This window comes from Centroberyx gerrardi, chromosome 24, assembly GCF_048128805.1.
Source record: "Centroberyx gerrardi isolate f3 chromosome 24, fCenGer3.hap1.cur.20231027, whole genome shotgun sequence".
NCBI lineage: Eukaryota > Metazoa > Chordata > Actinopteri > Beryciformes > Berycidae > Centroberyx > Centroberyx gerrardi.
In genome coordinates this window covers 4582549-4602500 of record NC_136020.1, presented here as the reverse complement: position 1 = coordinate 4602500, position 19952 = coordinate 4582549, and the positions used below count along the sequence as shown (strand labels likewise).

The following is a 19952-nucleotide window of genomic DNA, read 5'->3' as shown; positions in this document are numbered from 1 at the left end:
TTGGTAAATGTAGAGAAAGACAGACATCTGGGCCGCATGATATTTTCATTTAAAAAAATCATTGTTTATTTGCTAAATAATTTGACGTCAATATGATTTTTCTACATTTTACTAGCTCATTATTATAATTTTAAGTAGTAGTAGTAGTATTTATTTCATTTTTTTCAGCACTTAAAAATATAAAAGACTGAGGCAGGACACACACACACACACACACACACACACACACACACACACACACACAGCAGGTCCAGATTGCAGGCGGGACTGTCCTCTGCTCTCTGTCTGACCTCTATGCCACAAAACCACAGGCAAGCTGTAAACACACACACACACACACACACACAGCGTCACATGTGCCAAGAGAGAAATGGTGAAACAATGGCAACCATGTCCACAGACAAAGACCGCAAACAGACTTATCTTATGAACACACACACATACACACACACACACTCACACACATACAAACTAAAAGCCAATTCATGCTCAATGCTTCCTTATACACTATTCAGTACGCATGTGAACACACACTGAGAGAGAGAGAGAGACAGGGAGAGATAGAGACAGACAGAGAGAAAGTAAATGTAAATGTAACAAACAGAGATAATAGAATGATGGAGAGATGCCGGGGCGGACGAGATCCGTCCTGAAAAGCTGAAGGCTCTGGATATTGTTGGGGTGTCATGATTGACACGCCCATTTAATATTGTGTGGATTTCAGGAACAGTGTCTGTGTCCTGATGTATGGATAATTTAATAAAAATTTAATAAAACCTTTTAATGTAATAAGTTGTTGGTAGAAATGTCCCAATCAAATTATTTTGTCTCTGATCTGATACCAGTCATTTAATATCGAGTATCAGCCGATACAATACAATATTTTTGCCATTCTTTTTTTTTTTTTAAAAGCAATTAAACAGTTGCGTACTACAAGCATCACTCTGATCTAAAATCAGTAAAACCAAACTAAGCGAGGAAAGATAAGCTTAACACTCAGTTAAACAACCGCACTAAGAATAAATAGCCTACATGGCTGCACTTCTTTTATTGTTAATAGTCTTTGTTATTGTTACTATGTTTGAAAACTTAAGAATAAAAATAAGTATAAAAGTATAAAAATGGTGTGACAATTAGCATAAATGGAACAGAGGGGGATAAATTAAATAAATAAATGGATCGGGATTTGATCAGGTGTCATGAACACACTACACACTCATAGTGGGAGTTGTGTTCACATTCTTGACATTAAGTGAAGCTCATCTGAGGTGGGCATTGGACTCCAAAAGGATGCTTCTTGTCCTTTCTCCTGTTTGTGACATAGATGGACAGGATGTCAAGGTGCAGCCGAAGTCTGGAGAGTGTCTGGTTTGGTGACATTATGGTGGCATCTCTACTGTTTGCAGATGATGTTGTCCTTCTGCCTTCATTGGACTGTGACTTCTGAAAATGGAGTTCAGATTTCTCGGGGTCTTATTCACCAGTGAGGGTAAAATGGATTGTGAGATTGTTCGGTCGATGTTTTTTCAGACCTTCACCTATGGTGGGTAGTGCAGGAGCCAGTTGGTTTGGTCATCTGGTAAGGATGACACCCAGGCACCACCCTTTGGACACCAACCCACTGGGGGAAGACACTGGGGCAGACCCAGCACAGGAGGAGCTGGAAGGACTACATCTCCCAGCATGCCTGGGAGGAGGAGCTGGCGGCAGTTGCTGGGGAGAAGGACATCTGGGCTGCTGTACTTGCCCTGCTGCCTCGACGACCTTGACCCAGATAAGAGGCGAAAAAATGGACGGATGGATGGTAGGAAAGAGCAGAAGAAAAGAAATGAAGAAGAAATAGAGGGATGGTGGAGAGGAAAAGGCGAGAGGGTGGGACGAGAAGCAAGAAAAGGGGGAATAGGCGAAAGAAAGAGGAGGAAGGAGGAGGAAAAAAGAAAAAGTTAAGGGAGGGATGGAGGGAGAGAGGATGAGAGACAAAAAGAAAAGAGGGAGGAGGTATGTGTAATGTGTGTGTGTGTGTGTGTGCGTGTGTGTAGGCTGGTCAGTGTAGGATTTTAAGCAATTACGACAGGAAACAGAGGAGCTGTTGATTTGGCATCCCTGTGGAATTAAGTTATGCACCGTCAACACACACACACACACACACACACACACACACTCAATTCCCACACTGACCCAACAAATGGTCTCAGCTGTGAACCATCACACACACACACACACACACACCCTCAACTTCCTCTTAACCCATTTCCCAAAGTCAACACCACATCTCTTTTTTCATTCCCTCCCTCTCTCTCTCTCTCTCTGTCTCACACACTCCCCCATCCATCTATCTATCTATCTATCTCTTCCTCACTCCTGTCATCTGCTAGCAGCAAACATACCAGACCACTTCTGCTTTGTGTCACCACATCAGAGGATGGGCACACACACACACACACACACACACACACAGTTAATGAGTTTGTTTATGAGGCCAAAGACATGCAGAGCAAATCCTTCTCTAAACTAAACTACGGGTCAATGGTGTCGTCTTATGCAACTCTACCGTAATTATATGAAAAAGTTGTAGATTATTACTTTACATATTTTGAATACTGGCACAAAATATTGGCTTCAATACCAAATATATTACTGCCAGTATCGGCCTTCAAATCGGTCAAACCGTACACTACAGAGGTCGTGCACTAAAAGTTCCCGTGCTAAAATGAGCAGTTCATGGTTCTACTGCTGTTTGGTGAAAAAGTTTCAATTAGCAGGAAAGACAGGAAAAGAAATGAGGAACAGAAGGAGGGAGGGAAAAGAGGAGGAGGCAGTGAGGAAGGACAGAGGGAGAATAGATGAGAGGTGAGGAGTTCAACAGAGCTGCAGCAGCTTGTTCAATAATGTTGGATGGGGCTCCATCGGTAAGCACTGATGAAGGCCACCGAGACCAAGCGAGTGGGAACTGAATGGATCCGTGTTGTGCGGATGTATTCCTTTGTTTACAGACAGAGATGTTTGCAATACAGAGAGGTAACAAAATGACAAAAAGACGATAGGGAGGGAGGAGGACAGACGAAGTGAAGATAGACAAAACAAATCAATATTGTGAGAGTATTGAAGGAACAAATCCCAACTTTTATGACCGTTTTTCTGGAACTTTCTGTCCTTATTTCATGCTGTACACTTCCCTTTCTCCCTCCATATCTCGCCGCCAGTAACGCGTACTCACATTTTTCTGTGGTTAACACGTTTTTCACTAACTTCGATTTTTGCAGTACAGTTCTATGCCCCAGCATGTTCAAGAAACCAATGGGCGGTCGTCCTGGGCGCGTCCTAAGGTGCGTCCGATGTAAGCGAGACGTCCTGGGTTCCAATCTGCTCCGGGACCTTTGTCGCATGTCATCCTCCCCTCTCTCTCTCCCAGTCTTTCCTGTCTCTCTCTACTTCTATCGTCGAATAAAGGCAAAAACGCCAAAAAAAATTATCTTCAAAAACCCAGCTGAACCCTAGACACAACCATGGAGGGCATGGGAGAGTCGGGGTGGATGCCTGGGTAGGTGGGGGGGCACCCACATCTGGTTCAACTCAACATCACTCACATTCCTTAGGGAAGACGGGGTCGGAGGGGGCGGGTCGATTGATAACAGACTGGTAAAAGACCAGAACACGACTAAATTGTCCCACGCAAAAAAATGTCATTACCCTGATAGGGTATTTTATTGTGAAAGAGATTTAATCGCATGCAGAGTAAGAGAACATCCTGCTTCCTTTCACATCAGTTTAGCTGACCAAGGCTAAAGTGGCATTGTCGTCGTACCATGAATAGAAGCATGCACTTGACCAGAATAGGAGGAGGATCTTTTATTGTCGGGCTGACAATGAAAGAACCCCCCGAACCCCCTTCTCAAACTCCTCTCTACTCTCTTGGGTACAACCCTCATCACACGTTGCCTCCCCGCCCCGTCCCTCCAGAGTCTAATAGAGCAAGAGATGCCATAAAAAGTAATATTTCAAATATACACTCCAGTCAAAAGATACTGCACCCGCCAAAGAAGCGGCGCAAATAAGAACTTCTCTCTCTCGCCAATAGAAAATGAAATGCCAAGCCTGGCTAAGGACATAATGAAAAAGCTATTATCAGCGCGCGCTTTCATCAGCACCGCATTCAACCATGTTCAATACAAACTGATTCTCTCATCTCATCCTGTACCCATCTGAATGCCGAGATACAATAGGGGGAGACGAGACGAGAGAAAGAGAGATCGCCATTTTTCTTTTTTTTCCTTGAAGAAGGACCGCATCAGCACATTTACTGACAAGGCGACGCTTTCATAAGTGAGACACACAGACACATACTCCGTCTCAAAGGCTAACATAATCAACCTGTCATTGTATGAATCTGATATATTCAGGTCTCTATAAAACACGTCTGTCTGTATATACTTTCTTTTCTCTATATACCCTCCTATATCTCCATCCATTCATCTATCAGGCTTTTCATTTTTCTGCTTCGTTGCATCTAAATCTTGATGTATCAATTCTCCCATTGAGTCTCTATCCATCCATGTATCCTTGCCTTCCAGTGCTACTGCCCCTGAATTCAAATAGAAGTAATACAGCAAGTTCATACAATATTCAATGGAATATTGAATTATATATATTATTATACAATATTCAAACTATGTCCAACTTACGATAAGGTCTAGTGGGGAGGAACCAGAGTTAGGCCTGTGCAGCGTGGACTATCACATTGTGACAGATTTGGTAGCTGAAATATGATTTGCGATGAATATTTTGTAAAGGCTACATTTTGTTTTCAGTCTACATGACATTTTGATGTAGTTTGAGAAACTTTCAAAATGAAATTTTTTGAAACCTCGCTTTCCATTTCTATTTCAGTATTTATTAACAGGATATTGTGTGAATATCCTTCCTTGATGACCAGTCTCATATTTCCCCTCATACTTTGTCATTCTCAGTACTCCACTCACTGATTAAATGCATTGTATGAAAAAAAAACAAAAAAAAAAAGTTGGCATCTTGAGTGAAGACATTGCTTTCTTTGATATTGCATTATCAACAGGACTTTGATCAAATTTTGAGCCGTAACTGGAGCTTTATGACCGATTGGTTGGTAAATGAAACAAGATCCAAGTCAAAAGAGCTACACCCCTCATCACCAGTTGATATAATATATAAGTGTGATTTTATTACATTGTCCAGCAACTTATTACATACAAGGTCTTACGACATTTTCATTACATTGTCAGCTGCTAAATACCTGGTTGAAGGAGTGTTAGTCAGTGAAATAATTTGCTATAGTGTTTGGATGGAATGAAAACCTGCAGACTCTTGAGAACCACTGGCAGAAACCCATTGAGAACACTGCGAAATTGAGTACACCGCAACTAAAAGATGTTGTGTTGGGGCTGCGAGCAAGCGTTCTTCAACTGAAACAAGTTGGGGTTCTTTGGGTTTCTAAATTCAACAAAGCCCAAGCACAAAGACAGGCCTGGATTAACAGCTTAAAATAAAAGAGGAGCCAGGAAAAACAAGTGGCTTGATCCATTTACCTGACAGTCTGGCTCACAGTGGAAGTGGGGAAACACTGGTGGCAAACAAATCACCACCATGTTTGTATGTTTTACATGATTTAGTGATGCAGGAACATTAAATCAACCTTAACACTTTTACTTTACTAACTGCTGAAAGATCCTCTTCCCCTCTCTCCACACACACAGAGCAAACATTTCCATACATTTAACAATGAACACCCATTGTTTAAAACACAAGTACCTATTATATTCATTAATGATCGGTTTAATTGAATGTGATTTCAGTAGCTTCCAGCATATTACACACACACATAGAGATACTGATGATAAAGCAATGTGAATTATTCTAAAATGCAAAGGACCTGGAAGTAAGTTCTTGCATCAAGTGACATCATGTGAATTTCATCTGCAGTTCTTCCTGAATACAATAAGAGGACTGAAATTGAAATTTGCAGCTAAGGTGTTAAGATTCATATTCAAATTTTCCCACTAGCACAACTTTTATTAGATCAATACTTTATTGTATTTGTAGGAAATGATTTTCTCAAGTGCTGTAAAACACACTGTAGTTTGTCCGGGTATATATACAGAGTCCCTTTCACCTCAAAAAGTTGTGCCTTTGTTCAAATTTGCATTATCTTTATTTTCACATTTCAACGTTTATTTTACATTAGACCATGGAGGGCTGAGTGCATGCAGGTTTTCACTCTAACCAAAGACTACAGCAGGTCATTTCACTGATTAGTTCTGTCTGAAGGTGTGCTAATCAGTGAAATCAACTGGTGTAGTGATTGGTTGGAATGAAAAATTGCATACAATCAGCACTCAAGGCACATGATTGCCCATGCCTGATCTAAACAGAGGCCACTTCCAAGTTTCATTAGGATTTATTTTTATTTTTTATTGTTTTCCAAAGAGCAGCTTTGGATACCATCAACTACACAGCTTTTAACCATTCCAGCACTTCTTACTTCTCCTTTCTTCTCTTTAACTTCCCACACTGTGGTAACAGTATGGTTAGCACCAGCCACAACGTACTTATGCATCATAAATGATACACAAACCAAGGTTACGTAGGCCTGTTGCATATGCTCAAGAAAATTGAATGTGTTCCACTCTCTATTCGTTCTCTGTATGGCTCATATACAGAGGCCAAAGCCATGTGGTTCAATGGGCGATTCACTTTGAATTCAGTGAATCTGAAAAAAAGTTAGAAGAAACTGTTAATCTATGCATAAAAATGAGACCATTGTCAATATGACAGTCCATATATGCTTATATTGTCACAATGTCAAAGAAGGTTTTTCAATTTTAGAGATTTAAAGAAAATCACTGGACTGTTGCACGGTTCAGAAGCCGGAGTCAAAAAGAAAAACGAGAAAGTGAGAAAATCTGTTAAGTGAATTCAAATTGTGCAAACTCCAAGATTGGTTTGAATGAATGGCTGCAGACTAGCACTTTGAGTTAAAGCGGTAATGCTCAAATTCCTCATTTTTGCTCAGCGCTCATTGCTGTGGTGTTCAGTGTTTCCCACAGAATTCAAATCTAGTTGTGGTGGTAGGTGGGTTGGGGGGTGGGGGTGGGGGTGAGTGCCTTTTATTCTTGTATTCTCTTATATTGTCAATATATAGGCAATCAATAAAGGATCCCATTACCTGAATGACTGAAAAAATATCTGATGTACTCCATTTTAAATAGTTCCATTTGTCAAACAAATAATTAACCTATATATCTAAAGTGCTCCCTTTCAAATACTTTGTGTCAAAAAAAAATAGCCTGTTTTCTGTTGATGCAGTTTGAGTCTCTGTAGGTGCCGTTCTTTTCTTTGTCTGTTCAGCCATGGCGGCTATCACTGCTCATGCCAACTACCCAGTTAGAAGTGAAATATCCGGTATTTTATATTTTTGTTGGTCTATCATGATTCATGATGTCAGCAAGGTCAACCTTTACATATTTGCCTGTGCTGCCGATAGACTGTAAAATGCTAAGAAGTGATGACTTTATCATTTGAACAGGCATTAACAGCAACTGCAAGCAGCTCTAACCAGTTAGCTGTAGTCTGCATGTACCCCGTTGGCGTGGGCTATTTATAGTCATAATGATTCATATTTGCTATAATACTCAAATCTGCATTTAAGCCATAAAAGGGGAGATTGTTTTTGGAGCAGGAAGGGAATTGTTACAGTTGTTGACAATACTGACAGTCCCTGTCTCCTATGGTGTGTGTGTGTGTGTGTGTGTGTGTGTGTGTGTGTGTAGTTAATAAGTGTGCAGGCAGAGTTCACATACTTGAGTGAGCCTTCACAGCTGCAGCACCCCTCTGAGACACACAAACACCCACACACCCACACACACACAAAGATGCATACACACACATACCTTCCCTCTACAAAACAAACCAATGCTTTCCTGTACATTTCCCAGAGGAAAGTGCGAAAACGTGTGTGTGTGTGTGTGTGTGTGTGTGTGTGTGTGTGTGTGTGTGTGTACAAAAGGTCAAGCTGAAAGACAGGAACTAGACAGGAAGATTTATGTAGTATGAGGGGGTTGGATGGATAATGATATAACATATAATGTTTTTCTTAACCTGAAACTTTGAACTAAACCGCTCTAGTGAAAGGCCGAAAAAGCAAAAAATGAAGAGATCAGAATTTTAAACTGCTAATTGGATTCAACAATGAACATGTAGTTTAGGGATGGGCATTTCAAGCAAAAACACTATTCGATATTCACTGGGAACTATTCGACCATTCTTCGAAGATCACCCCCCCCCCCCCCCCCTCCTAAAACCCCCCCGCACGGACGGTGCGAACTAGGCTAGCCATATTGACGTTAGCTAGCCAGGCTAACTAGCAAGCTAGGCGGACGTTAGCATAGAGCTAGCTAGCTAAGCCAGCTACCTATCCAGCTAAATAGCTATGGCTTGATTAGCCCCGAACCGAGAGCGTTAAAACGAGAGAAGGACCGGTTCGGGGCTAATCAAGCCATAGCTATTTACTACTAGCAAGCTATATAGGTGGATGTTAGCATAGAGCTAGCTAGCTAAGCCAGCTACCTAGTCCGATTAGCCCCAATAGAGGCGCCGGTAAAAACAAGGGAAAATACACTTTTTTAGACAAGACGATAGTCGCATAAACTATTTGATTTTTTATAATTTAATGACTATTCGAAAATTCGAAAATCATGACCCATCCCTAATGTAGATATTTATGATACATGTGCTACTGTGCCTAAGAGCCTGTAGGATTTTCATTAGGTCCTTGGTGAACTTTCATGTCTGCAATGCCTGTGGTAGCAACCTTTATAGACCTGCTGAAGCACCTTCTGCTGATAGTGTTCACTGCTGTTAGTTAGGTAAGTTGTAGTAATGAGTTATTAGTGGTAATTTGATTGTATTACATTATTTGCCAAGGCACTCACAGCTGGCAGGCATGTAACTACCGCTAAGCTAGTTTCACTTGCTCTTATTGTAGATTGCAATAACATTACTCATTGCAGACAAGATTTGGTCAGTCATTTCGACACGGTTCATTTGATTCTCTGAAATAACCCTCCATTCCTGAGGGGAAGGAAGGTAAGAAGGAAGGAGGGGAAGAAGGAAGGAAAGCTGTCAGCGAGAGCAGCAGGATCAATATAAAAATAGTAAATCAAAATCAAATTCCTGATATTACCTTTGTAAAGACACATTCATCTAGAAAGGACAGGGTCAGCACAGTATTAACCATCAACCACGGACACACACACACACACACACACACACACACAAATAGCAAACTTAGTTTACTTTAACACAGCATTGGATTCCCCACCACCCCCCATACCGACAGTGAGATTAGTTTGCTTCAACAGCCTAAAACGTCTGCCAGTCCAGCCATGCCATTAATAAGTATCACCATCTGAGCCGCTCAAAGGACTGTGTGGGTGTGTGTGTGTGTGTGTGTGTGTGTGTAGCAATTCTCTCTCTATCAGTCATGGTAGAGCCAGTAGCCAGTAGGGCTGGAGCAGCAGACTAATGTGATGATTTACAATATGAGAGACAGACAGACATGAGAGGGAGACAGGAATTAAGACAGAGAGATGCAAACTTGGTACATTATGTATTGTGCATATTGTGTTGAATCTCATCTATGTTCACCAAGGCTCATTCCTAGGACATATAAATGGACTCGGTGGTTAAACTTGACTCTGATTCTAAGGCGGTTTCTTCAACAGTAGGGTTCGACAGATATGGGCTTCTGAAGACCGATACCAACGGTTTTGGATTGAAGCTGCCAAAAGCTGATATGTTGTGCTGATATTCATTATCTTTAAGTTTGACCATTTCCAATATCGGCCTGATATCCAAGTCTAACCCTGATCGGCAGCAGCTGGGCTGAGGACGGCCTTGGAGACAGAGTTGATCATCACATCACCGTCCTGTGGGAGAACATCTTTGCGGACCAGGGTGATGACAATCTATCTGCTCATTAAAAAAGGGCGGCAGTCACACACACAGAGGACCAATGAAAACCAGGTTTGTATCCCAGCCCTTACTTGACTCATGCACTCTAGAAAAGGGCTCATAAACTTTTCAAGCCTTGATTCAAACAGTGTAGAGTTTATCCAACTGTAGGCCCACTGAGATACTGAGTTACTGGCTTTCTTCTTCATGACCCTGAACTGTTTATAACCACGTTTGTAAAACACTTTGGGTTGCATTGGTGTAAGAAATAGAGAAAGAAAGAAGTTCCCAAGTTGACTCCAGATTAAACTCAAACAGTCTGAGGGACTGAAAAGAACAATTTGGGATTTGTTGTCATTGAGTTTTGGACAATTCTAGGACTTTAAAAAGGTGTCATCCACATAGAAATGTAAAGACACATTGTGTTTGTGTGATAATATAAGCAAGGAAATAAAATGTTAGCAGCTTCAAACCAAAAATGATCAGTATCGACCTTCAAAAACTTCATGTTTCAGTCAGTTTTCATTATCATATTTTTCAAATACACTATGGCTCAGGATAAGAATTATGTTCTTCATGATGTTTTGCAAATACATGTAGTTTAGTTAAAAGTTGAATTGAATTAGCCTAGTTAAATTGAATGAATTTGAAGACAAAGTCCTCACAATGAGGTAAACCTGCTTTCCAGTTCAAATGCTGCAAACTGGCCTGATTGGATGGATTTCAGTCATTCATTAGTGAGGGGGGCCAATCAGGACTGAGTCCAGTTGTGATGCATTTCCTGGAGTTAGTCTGAAACTGCTTGGACAAAAGCGTGGATTTTTGAAAAAGCAGTAACTTCAAATTCAACCACTCATTAAACATCTTTGATCATATATGTATATAAACAGAGGACAACTCAAATTCCTATAATATGGGACCTTTAACATACTGATGCTTCAGGACTTTTTTATTACAAGGCTTTATGTGATAATGGCAATACAAACATTGACTGACTCCATATGGTTTCCACTTACTAGAGGAAACGCTAGATAAGATATTCAACTTTTCTTTTCTTTTGCCTGTTATTGGAGGAAAGCCAGCGGTGGCGATAAACATCAGGACAGCTCCATAAATGGTCGAAGGTCAAGATGCGCACACTTCCTGTTACAGCTGAACTACTTCCTGTATCTGCTGAATTGTCGCCCTTGCCTTCCTGTATGCTCTTTATCACTCTGACAGGCTCCCATGTGTTTACACACACACACACTGCAGAGCTTCACAGAACTGTGTGTGTGTTAAGGAGATAATATGTGTATTATTATAGGGTCAAATAGGTAACGGCCCTGCGCTGTTGTTTTGTTGACACAGCAACACAGTTTAATGAACTGGCTTTATGAGGATTTTATATGAGTTATAGAAGGCAAGGCAGGAGTCTCTTAGCGAGAGAATATACCAAAAAAAAAAGTAATATAATGTGGCCCTCTGCTCTTTTTCCTTTATAATGTGGGAGAGGCAGAGGAGAGAGAGAGAGGGAGAAAGAGGACAGACAAGGAGACAAGATGATTTAAGAAGAGAAGATGGGATAAGAAGATGAGATGATTTAACGAGAAGAGAAGATGAATTACGAAAAGAGAATATGAATTAAAGAAAAGAAAAGATTAGGCTAATTATAGAAAAAGAGAAGGAGGTGGTTTAAGCAGAAGACAATATGATTTCAGGAGAAGAAAAGATGATATAAGGAGAAGAAAAGATGATTTGAGAAGAGAGGAAAGAAAAGAAAAAGGGAAGTTAAAAGTCTAAATCCTTCCTCACCTGTTCAGTGTTCAGGCCTGTTGAACTCAGATGACATGAACTCTCCTCACCCACTCTCCTCTCCTAAACAAACACAGAAAGTTATGAAAGTTATGAAAAGCAGTTTGAATAAATTTGGTGTTATTGTCATTTTGAGGTTATCCGGGAAAATAACGCTGCATTATTTAAAACTGCCATCTCTGCAAGAGAAAAAAAATGAATAAATACAAATATGAAAAATACATATTTAAAAATGAATGTATAGAAAAAAATACAAAATTAAAACAAAAAACAAATTAGGCTAAATATATAACTATAATGAAATAAACATAAACAATACAAGAAATTTATCTCAACCTCCCCCTAAAAATAGATAATTTGCCAATGGTTTAAATTCTCATTAAGTATGCAGTGAAGAACAGCACGGCATTAAAACCAACACCAAACGTCCCCACAACTTCAAAACATATTCATATGTTTTTAGCTTGACAACCAAGCTTTTTTGAGTTTATCCCATGGGGTTTTGAAACAGTTTCATCACTCACGCCTTAGGGAGAGCATTCAATTAAATCACCAAAACTGAAGTCACAAGGTATAAACCACAATATGTAGGAAGGTTAAACATACAGAGAAACAGGAAGGAAACGTAGGAGTTAGACACAGCTAGGAAGAGAACGTTGGAGGAGACAACACACAATCTTTGTTCAAAAACTTGGGTGGGAGTAGGACTTGACAAAAAGTAGGACACACACACACACACACACGGATGATAATTACACTTAATGGCAGCTCTCAGCCTCTCCAAGTTTTTCTATGAGTCAGCCTAATCAGACTCTTTAGTGGTCCATGTAATCTCGAAACTAATCAAGCCCCAAACTACCAATCGTCCCCGAGTCAGCGCACTTAACCCCACAGCCTGGCACCATAATCAATCCCAGATTCATTCAGTTTTTAAGGCTTCAAGGTTACCGTTAATGTGGCTGTTAGGCCTTTCGTACACAACATGGGGAGATGACGGTATGGTATGCTTAGGCGGGTTCATCCCATGTCGGAGAAGACCCTAGTCCCAACGGCCACAAGATTTCACTATCATCATAGCAGGTATGGCATTACTCTTGTTATGAAGTTTGTTCTTGGAGTGCTAGAGGCTGGTTTCACATCTATTGGTTAGGTACAGTATATATTCAAGGAAGAAGCCATCCCATCTTTGTCCAGCTGCTTCTTGTCGCATGATATGTGGTCAAGATTGCCTCCATGGCTTTGAATGGGTCTCGTTCAGATTCAAGACGCAAGTAATTCAAAATGAATGACGGCGACACCTTCCAGACCCAGGACAGCCCTGTGGACACAAGAGGGCTTCCTTTATCGTCACTTCTCTATGGGCCATCGGCTGCACAACATCTTGCTGTAGATGTAGATCAATGTGCCACTATAAAAATTGGTGGAGCGAGACTGTAGTGCAGGCCTACTTTGAATGTTGCGGTTTAGTCCTTGACCACCTATGAAAGAGGTAGGTGTGCATCACTTTGATTTACGCCATCAAAAGCAGACATGTTTACATTCTGTGGTCAGCATGGCAGATGATGAGACACTCGTTTTGTCTGTTAGTTGCTTGCAAATTTCTTTCCTTGAATGGAGAGAAGTCAATAATTTCATCGTCTTTCCATTTTGTCTTTTGTAGAATGTTGTCAGGTATCATTAGCTTCTCTTGTCGCCACTGCAATGCCTAAACTTCACAAACACCACCCTTGTATAGTGCATTTTTTCCGATGTGCCTGAAAAACCAAACCAAGGAATTGTGGTCCCACAACACGGGGTAATAAGGACTGAACTTTCACACCAAGCAGAGCAATTTGACCAGTGTGAGTCTTGACCCTGATCTTGTAATGTAACGCAGGGTCAACCAGCATGCATCCTGGGTCACTGCTCCAGTGTGAAAGAGGTATGAGTGTGCTTGTGTGCATACCAACATCTTCAGTTATCAAGTTGCTGCAAATAAACATGATGTGCTGTTTACAATCTCAACCAAATTAGAAATAATACCTTGGAATGTTCATACAAGCCATAATATTCATTTATCCCTTTTGCATTCATCCATCCTCCTACTGTACGTCTACTGTTTTCAGCTGCTACCTTCCCAGTGGAGGACATTTCCCTCTGGTTACAAAGTCAAGTTCCTCATTAAAAAGAAAGACGGCTAGAGTGAATTTGAAAATGTTCACTTTTTCATGAAATCATTTATGCATTTATCCAGCCATCTGCCAATCCATCTTCTATTTATCCAGTGGTAAATACGACCGTCTGTAGTGCTGCTGCCGCTCACAGTACAGAACGTCCTTGAGAGCTCGTCACTTCTCCCATACAAGAGCAGGGACTGTTTGCATGTTTCCAACTATGCATCATGAGTTTATGGATCACTGAAAATCTCATTCATACAGTCAGAGGAAAGTGTGTGTGTTCTGTAACAAGGATTCTCAATCGTTTTCATGTATGTGGGGAGAAACCTAAGATTAGAAGAGTCATTCTAATACATTCTCTAATTGGAATCATTTCTAGTGAAGCTAATCTATAACTAAACTATAAGTTACTCATCAGGAAAGTGAACAGTGTGTGTGTGTGTGTGGGTGAGCGTAATGTAAACCAATGGAGAGGGCAGCAGAGTTCAGTTCTACTCAGGCCAAGACCAGATTCATTTTGCTGTACATTCCAAACATTCTAAATTTTGGACAATATCTCATTTTCATTGGAACGATGCCATAGCCAAACTGATAACGCATGGAAAATAATGTAATGTCAGTAATACATGACAGAAAATGGGAAAAGTAGAAGTCCAATGTGAAATAAGGTTGTGAAGAATTCCCATATTGCAGAAAAATAGGAAAAAGTCCTATTCACTGAGGCATAGAAATAAATGTTTTCTTTTATTTTTCATTTCAGATGCTCAGAAAATACTAAATGCACAGTGCTCTAGTGCAGAACATAAGGTTTCTGCAATCTAAACAATTCAAAATGTAGCTTTGCAAAACTTACAATATTCAACATTTTGTACGTTTCAGGCGGTCTAAACTTTCTGAATGATTAAAGAAATCTGTCATGGTTTAGTTGATTGGTGTGGGAAACTGTGATTGGCCCTGCAGCGAGGAACACACACACACACACACACACACATACAGAGACACACACGGGGTCCCGTAAACAAACATTGGTTTTGGGTTCAGTCGCAGCCACAGTAAAACCATATGGCAACGCTTAGCGAGCATTAGCCACTTAACCTTGGTGAATCTTGTGGGGGATTTAGTAGTAGGGAGTAAACTACAGCTTATTCAGAATAGGCTAACAGATAAAGAACAGTGCAGTAGGTCAGGCCTAATAAAACAGACTGGCATTTAGGCTATCCTGCATAGCCAAAGCTCCTCTTCTAAACAATAATTGCTATGACTATGAACTTCACAAATAGTAGAATTTCAGCATTTAGACATGGCAGGAGACATCTTTCTGCTCCAAAGCCCATGTCAATAAAGCATCAATATCTGTATACCAGCTTCAAACTCTTCTAAATGGACTACTATAGGCAGGCTAAGTCTGTATCCTCTTTTGAATCACTTCTTAAAACTCATCTTTATAGACTTGTACTTGATGATCTTTTATTATTGGTTCTGATCTCCCGTTTATGATTCTTGCCTTGGTTTGATATTCCTCACCTTGCTTTTATTGCTTGTTTTTTTTATCCTTTGCGAATGTTTTGGAGCTTTTTGAAAAGTGCCATTTAAATATACAGTATATTACTACTACTACTACTGCTACTGCTACTACTAGGCCTACAAGCAGAGAGATGGAAGTTGGATGAGAGGGATGGATGGAGGGAAAAAGGGAGAATGGCAAACTATGTTAAAGAATGACAGGATGAAGACTGGGAGGCGTTGGGTTGAGAGGGATGGAAGTGTGGAGGGAGGGATAAATGGATGGATGGAGGGATGGATAGAGTTAAAAGGGAAGTATGTATGGATGGACAGATATGTGGCTGGAAATCGAATAAAGCAAAGAGTAAATGCCTGCATTCTTGGAATTCCCCCTCCCCTGTAATATTGACGCCGGTATCAAATGACTGTTGTTGAACGTGAGAGAGAGAGGTGTGTGTGTGTGTGTGTGTGCGTGTGTGTTAAGGCATGGGCGTGAACTAAACATACACACTCCACCCGATATGCCGAAGGAACGCCAGAACCGAAACATAATACACACCCTGGAAAAGAGGGGGAGGGGGTGGGTTGAAGGGAAAGACAGAGAGATTTAAGTCTAACATGGAAACTTAAGACTGGCCACACACACACACACACACACACACACACACACACACACACACACACACATACACCTATGCTGACAGATGGCGTATGAGCGGCAGCCGCGGTGATGTGATTTGCGAGTCGATGTGTTTTTGCTAGCGGAGTATTTCACGATAGTTTATTACACTTTGAGTCTTTTAAATCACCAAACACACACACACACACACACACACACACACACACACACAGAGGGAGGAGGGGAGTCTTGTAAATCAGTTTTTGCTGGCTGTTCCTTATCTGAGAAATGCCAGCTATGAGATGAGGGCAGTACAGTGAGCTGAGCTTTCTCTCTCTCTCTCTCTCTCTCTCTCGCTCTCTTTTAATGACTTTCATGGCATTCCTGCCTCACTGAGCAGCAGGGAGGAGGCGGCGGCTGCCAGGTCGAGGTGAGGACGGCATCACAGGGAAAAATTAATGATGAAACATTAAGAAAGAATCTACTCTGCTCTTTTTGACTTGGTGAGTGCGTGGTATCCTTTCCTTCGCCCATTCATTCGCCACTAGGGGTTAAACTGGTTATCGGGTTGCTAATATTGTTTGTTTTATTCAAATCAGATCGGGTGCAGTCAGTGTCGTCCACCTCTGATATGATGGATATGATGCAGTTTGATCGGTTATGTATATATTGTAGAATTGATCAATACTACACTGGTTGTCTATGGGCAGAGCTGAACCTGAATTGATTCTAATGAGACATTTTTCATCAGATTCAACATGTTTTATTGCTATTTTTTCCTGTGTTTGAATTGAGTTTCAGTGTTTTGTTTTGTTTTTTTGGCATGAAAATGGTCAAATTTAAAGATATGAAATATTGGCACATTTGGATTTTGAGCTATGAAACCCATATTGCTGCAACATCCAAATTCCCTAAGAGGATCATCAAATTTTCATCTGATGTTAAACCACATTGTGGAATAATGTGGCGTTTCCCAGCTACTGTAAAACCACTGCTCACTAAAGAGAAAGATCTGGAGGATGTAATGATTGGTATTTCTGATATGAGGATTAATTAACTTAATTAACTCCTCCCTTTCTCTCCATCTCTTCCCATCGATCTTAACTCTTCTTTTTCCTCCCCTCCTCTATCTGGTTTAGTCTCTCACGCCCAGCCTCCTTTTTTCTCTCCAAATCTCTCCTTTACAACCTCACTGTTACTGTTCAAACTGTGTGGTTAATCCACTGTGGCGTGGTAAAGGCATTTTACACACACACGCACACGCACACGCACACGCACACACATGCAGGTCTGCGCCTGTAGTGGAAGCCTTGCAGACATGGGATTTCCTTTTACATCCAATTGAGACCAAAGAAACTTGGTGAGGAGAGTATGGGAAAGATAAGCTGCACACACACACACACACACACACACACACACACACACGCACAGACACACACACAACAATTGCTAAATATAATACCAGCATCACAAACAAATATCAGTGGCCTAAACACAATGATAAAATGATATAACATGCAGCTTATGAACCACCCACAGACACCAGACACACACACACAACTGCTTCAACACCAACATCAGACATAAGCAGTACACAAAAACAGCACACACACACACACACACACACACACACACACACCTTCCTCTGCAGCGGTAGGTAGAAAGGAAGTTGGTGGGACTTAATTACAGTGTGGAGTCTGAACAGCATCCGATTAACATACAGAGGTTTTACAGCAGGCCTTTGAAGGGCTTTGACTGGAGCAACGAGGACAGGGTGGGCGTGTGTGTGTGGGTGTGCGTGTGTGTGTAGATTACTTATGTACAGTTAGGGCTGAATCATCGATTAAAATTGCCAATTGTGGATTCATTGTGAGATACTCAAACCTACTTCCTCTTCTCTCACTTTTCACTTAGATTTAGAAAAAAGCTGATGAATGCAGCAGTTCTGAAAAGCCTTCAAAACAAACATTAAGGTACAACAAAGTCTGGAAATGTAGTAGTAATGCAGCAACATGATCCACTACATACTACAACCAGCTTGCTTGACCGGTGTCCAGCCAGCCAGAATGAAAAATTTGACTTATGGTCAACAGCGTCAACATCAAGTTCCCAAATGAAAATGAAGAATATAAGGAGGAAGAATCTGGAAAGGTGTCTACTATCTTGGCGAAGCACATTTTAATCCATAGCTATGGCACAACTGTTCCTAAAGGAGTAGGAGCTCTGGAAAATCTTCACGCTTTTATTTTGAAGTGAAGACTAACATTGTTTATGTATCACCGCCGGCTCTCTGACTGTCAAAACACGATTGTGGAACGCGCATCATCGCCTCTCAAACTAGTTTTTCCCGTTTCAATGTTGAGCGTCTAGTTAGTTTATCTAATCGCTTATACAGTATCATTTCGGGCTCCTTCTCCTTTGGTGTAAATCTGTTGCTGTTTGCTAGATTGCTGTATGGCACAAAGTGAGATTGCCATCTGAAGAATAATAGTTTCAGTTTCTATCAGCCGGCATGATGAGAACGATGCCATGGTACTGCTTAGGTTTCTTGTGGAGCCGATGAATCAAATCACCAGAATAATCATTAAAATAATCCATTATCAAAATAATCCTTGCCCTAGTTACAGTGCAGTGTATTCAGTCATATCAAGTGTGCGTGTGTGTGTGTGTGTGTGTGTGTGTGTGTGTGTTCCCAAACCCAACATCAGTCTTTTTGCCGTGCTTCCTCTACAGTGTCAAACACACACACCATTAGACAGCAGGTGGTCGGAATGCAGGATGGATGCACACACACACACACACACACACACACACACACACAGGTGATTTAAGAGGCATAATGTCTCATGTTCACGTGAAGACAGAGAGAGTGTGTGAGCAGAAGGAATGCAATTACCCGACTCAAGAACTTTCCAGAAGATACTATTGATTTTCTATATTGCTGAAAACGTCTAACAAGTTTATGCTTAGAGAGGTGTAGTGTAGACTTGCATTATCTCCCAGGAAGATAGGTGTAGTAAACTCAACATCACTCCTACCAAACACACACACTGTGGATTACCATTAGGGTTAGACTGCTATATGGAGCCGATATTGGACTGGAATCAGATCTGGTCCAGTCAGTGTCATCCACCTCTGATATAATAGATATGATGCAGTTTGATAGATTGCATATTAATTGTAGAATTTATCAACACTACACTGGTCATCTGTGGGAAGCAGTAGTAGTAGTAGCAGTAGTAGTAGTAGTAGCAGTATTGGTCGGACCCTAATTACCATACATGTGAGAACGAGAGTGCAAGAGAAAGACAGATCCATATGAGACACACACACACACACACACACACACACACGCACACACCGTGGGGGTCCAGCCATAGGAACAGTCTCATAACAGAGACTGTACAGGTCTGGTAGAGTCAGCATGCTAGGAATGCATCAGATTCCACAAGAATTGGTTCCATTCCATCCACAGTGATAGACGCATAGAGATATAACACTATAGCGAGGTCAACTATGATCACTGGCTATTGCTGCAGGGAATTTAGAGCTGTGATAACCTTCAGAAATGAATGACTTTTTTCACATGATAGTTTAGGTGTGTGGGTGTCCAGTCTTGCAACCAGTCTTACCAGTCTCTGTAATGCAACCAGGCATACGACTGGTTACAATGTTACAATGTTATTAACTCTCACCACTTTACAGTCTGGTGACAGCAGAGACTGTCAAATATGTAAATGTTGATATAGCTCACATCATGGCAGGCTGACAAAAATACAAAATATGTTTTACTGACAATCTAAAAAACAGGTGGCTTGGATGGGAGTCTACAAGCGGTTTACTGGTTAAGAAAACAGCACAAGTACAACATGTACAGTATGTGCATGTGATCTAAA

The 19952-nt window shown here is 41.0% G+C and overlaps 1 long non-coding RNA gene across 1 annotated transcript in view; it reads right to left on the bottom strand.

Annotated features, from left to right (window-relative positions):
* Positions 1-19952, bottom strand: part of LOC139924956 (uncharacterized) — a 57588-nt gene that overhangs the window by 2262 nt on the left and 35374 nt on the right. The window contains exon 2 of the long non-coding RNA XR_013504093.1: positions 11779-11841. This is a non-coding gene — a long non-coding RNA (uncharacterized LOC139924956). The remainder of the gene's footprint in view (positions 1-11778; positions 11842-19952) is intronic.